This window comes from Manis pentadactyla, chromosome 3 (genome assembly GCF_030020395.1).
Source record: "Manis pentadactyla isolate mManPen7 chromosome 3, mManPen7.hap1, whole genome shotgun sequence".
In the NCBI taxonomy this organism is placed as follows: Eukaryota; Metazoa; Chordata; class Mammalia; order Pholidota; family Manidae; genus Manis; species Manis pentadactyla.
Window position 1 is genome coordinate 136,280,526 of NC_080021.1, and position 3,701 is coordinate 136,284,226.

The following is a 3,701-nucleotide window of genomic DNA, read 5'->3' on the forward strand; positions in this document are numbered from 1 at the left end:
TACTGAGGAGAGAAGTTTACAACTTAGTATTTTTCCCAGTGCCTGGTCTGGGTGGTCTGCAAGGCTTCTCTATAATGGAGGCTCCTAACCTTTGGTATACATCAGAGTCCCCTGAATACTGGCTTAAAAATATCCTACAGATTGCCTGTACTCTGAGATGCTGGGTTGGAGAGAGGGAGTGTTGGGGATCTGTATTTTTAAAGTACACTCCTCTAATGATTCTGATGTACACCAGAATTTGAGAAAACTTACTCTATAGGAATTTTTAGTAAGAAGAGAATTAAAACAGTAGAAAATCAAGCCTCTTTCCTGGTCAGAAAATTTCTTCTTGACTTTCTGCCCCTCCCTGACTCTGAGGGATAATTATAACAAATGAAAGATTAGAATGCATTTTATTTAATTTTATTTATTTATTTTGAAAATGACAAAGTGTTTTATTTAGATTTGGTCTTTCATCTTTTCATAACTCTGAATCCTGGAAGGTTAACAAGTCATTATACTCATACATCTTGTAATCCTTTCTTCACACAACAGGCACACATGCACAGCATCATGTCTATATGCTATTATCAACACAGCAAGAACATAGAAGCAGGAGGCACGCTTCACATCAAAGAGCCTCTGTGTCACTGGCCTGTCCCAACAAAAGCAGACATCATTTCAGCAGTTACAGTATTGATATGATCAACAGAGCTAATTTGTTTTATACCCGTCATAAATTTTCATAAGTCATCCATAAGCAAGATGCAAAGGACAAAGACTGTTTAAGAAAAAAAAGTTTTGTGCCAACTTCAAAAATGACATACTAACCAGACATAAGCACTTGAAAGCTAGGTTGAATAGGACTGGCCTGGATGCACATGCAGTAAATTTGTTTCCAGAATATAAAATTAAATGGTAATGTCAGCAGTTATTACTACTGTTTCTATATTTATGGTTAATTACTAGCAGTACAACTCCCAGAAGGAAGGAGATGGATCCAATAGTGATGTAAGCAATCACCAAAATTGGTTTTTTTCTTCCCATCCATGAAATAGTGCTCAAGATCATCAGTTTTCGTCCATCAAAAGAATGTACGGAAAAGGGCATTACAATTAGCACACATAATGTAGGGGGTGACACAGGGATGGCAGTACAGCACAGAGAAGACAAGTAGTGATTCTATAGCATCTTACTAGGCTGATGGACAGTGACTGTAATGGGGTATGTGGTGGGGACTTGATAATGGGGGGAATCTAGTAACCACAATGTTGCTCATGTAAGTGTATATTAATGATATAAAAAAAACCTCAAAGGTTAATATCCAAAAAAAATAATGTACAGGATAATTGCATGTGATATTCAAATAGTATCATCCAGCTGGTAATGTAGCGTGTAAATCACTTTTCCACTCTGTACAATGATATAACTTACGAAAAGTAGGTAATGCTGCAGTACACATCCAAACAATAAAATCCCCCTTTATGAACCCATTATTGACTGGTTCAGAATCCAGCACGTATATTGGTTTAACCAAGTTTACTGGCTTTGTTGTACCTTTGTATCGTTCTTCCAGTGTTTCTCCTCCAGGGAGATGTCTGGATTTCACATTTTTATCTGTCCACCAAGCAAGCAATCCCTTTCTTTTACAAATGAAGAGACATACGATCAGATTCACTGCCAACCAGAAACAACTCTATAATGCATCATTAGGCATGCTGTTGGCAATGGCGCCCTAAGGAGCAATTGGTTTGTCTTCATTTCTTCGATAAGGCTCACATTCCTTACCGGAGTTAAGTAAAGCACTATAATCTCCATTTAGCTGACTATCATCTCGAGATTTCACATAACGACGATGGTTTTGATAGAAATTAGCCCGTAATACATAAACACATTGCTGTCATGTCAAATGGCTGTTCCAGTGTGAAGTTACTGGTACAAGCACAAGGTGTCATATTTAGAGACAAAGATTTATTGCAGGGACTGGAAGGGTTTGTTCCGGTATAATTCGTCTCGATCTCGCGGCCGCTGTTGGAGGTGACGACGATGCCGATGCTGATGGGGATGAAGATGAGGCCGATGATAGAAGACGGTGGGAAGCACCGGGCCGGCCATCAGGATGGGCTGCCAGGCAGGCAACCGATGCTGTTTGAAGGCCGTGGTGCCCGGCGTGCGGCTCTTCGCGGCGCCCCCAGGAGCACACAGGGGCCCGCCGTCCACCTCACGCTTCGCGTTGTAGGTCATCGCCATCGCCCCCCGCGGCGCGGCGCGGCTCGGCGACGCGCAGGTGGGCCGCCCCGGGGACCCGCCCGTGGACCCTGACGGAAGACGCGCAAGCGCCGCTACCGTTCTCGCCCGCGAGGAGGGCGGAAGGGGCGGGACAGCCTCCCGCGGACGCCGGCCGCCCGCGGCGGACGCCAGAGGGAGGGGCGGAGGAAGGGGGGACGGGCTAAGGGGCCGGGGCAGGGGAAACGGGAGGAGGGCGGAAGGGGGAGGGGAAAGGGAGGAGGGCGGAAGGGGGAGGGGAAAGGTGGACGCGCCCGGACTATGGGCCCTGTGACGACCCAGAATGCATTTTAAAGCCTAATGATAGTGGTAATAATTGTAATATATAATATATAATACTAATAATATAATAATAAAAAGGAAATCAGCTGCTATAAATGAAAATGGACACAGTTATGTAAGAGAAAAAATTATTACAAATTCTAATCAGGAATTTTCAAAGAGTGTTGGGACTTCCAACCCACTGGGAAATGACAGAGACTAGGTTTGCCATCTGACCTGAAACACCTGGATAAAAAGAGATAAAGTAAGGTGGCAGGATACAAAATCAACGTAAACCCCAGCTTTTCTCTATATACTAGCAATGAACCATTGTAGGTTGTAATTTTTTTTTAATGCTATTTACTAGAGCATAAACAATTATGAAATGCTAAGGAATAAATGTGACAAAAGATGAGCAAGATAGGCTCTTGAAAAATATAAAACAATGCTGAGAGAACTTAAAGAATATCCAAATAAATTGAGTTATGTTATATTCATGGATCAAAATGCCAATCAATTCTTGCAGGATTTTTTAGGAACTGACAAGCTGACTCTAAAATTCATACAGAAATGCAAGAACCTGGAATAGCCAAAACAACTTAAAAAGAACAAAGTTGGAGAACTAGCACTTATGTGACTTCAAGACTTACTTCAAAGCTATAACAATCAAAACATATGGTACTGGGATCGATGGAATGAAACAGGGAGTCCAGAAATGAGATGCATACATATATGGACAACTGACTTTGATAAAATCTAAAAGCAATGCAGTGGAGAAAGGAAGGTGCTGAGCAATTGGATTTCCATATGCAAAGATTTAAACTCAGATTTGTACCTTGCACCAAATATAAAAATTAACTGAAAATGTATCATAATCTAAAGATTAGCCTAAAACTGTAAAAATCTAGAAGAAAACAAGAAATATTGTAAACGAGCTAAGCAAAGAGGTTTTTAGAAATGACACAAAACACAATTCACAAAAGAAAATTGGTCAGCAGGACTTCCTCAAAATAAAGAACTTCAACCCTCCAATTACACTGTTAAGACAATGAAAAGACAAACCACTGTCTGGGAGAAAATATTTGCAAACCATGTGTTGTTTAGACTTGAGTGTTTAAAATATGTAAAGAACTTTGAAAACTCAGCAAGAAAACAACAAACCCAACTTAAACAAT

General features: G+C 41.1%; 1 pseudogene; it reads right to left on the minus strand.

The window, feature by feature from the left end:
• Positions 1–389: 389 nt before the first annotated feature.
• LOC118922073 (cell cycle control protein 50A-like) lies at positions 390–2,368 on the minus strand (annotated as a pseudogene).
• Positions 2,369–3,701: the final 1,333 nt, after the last annotated feature.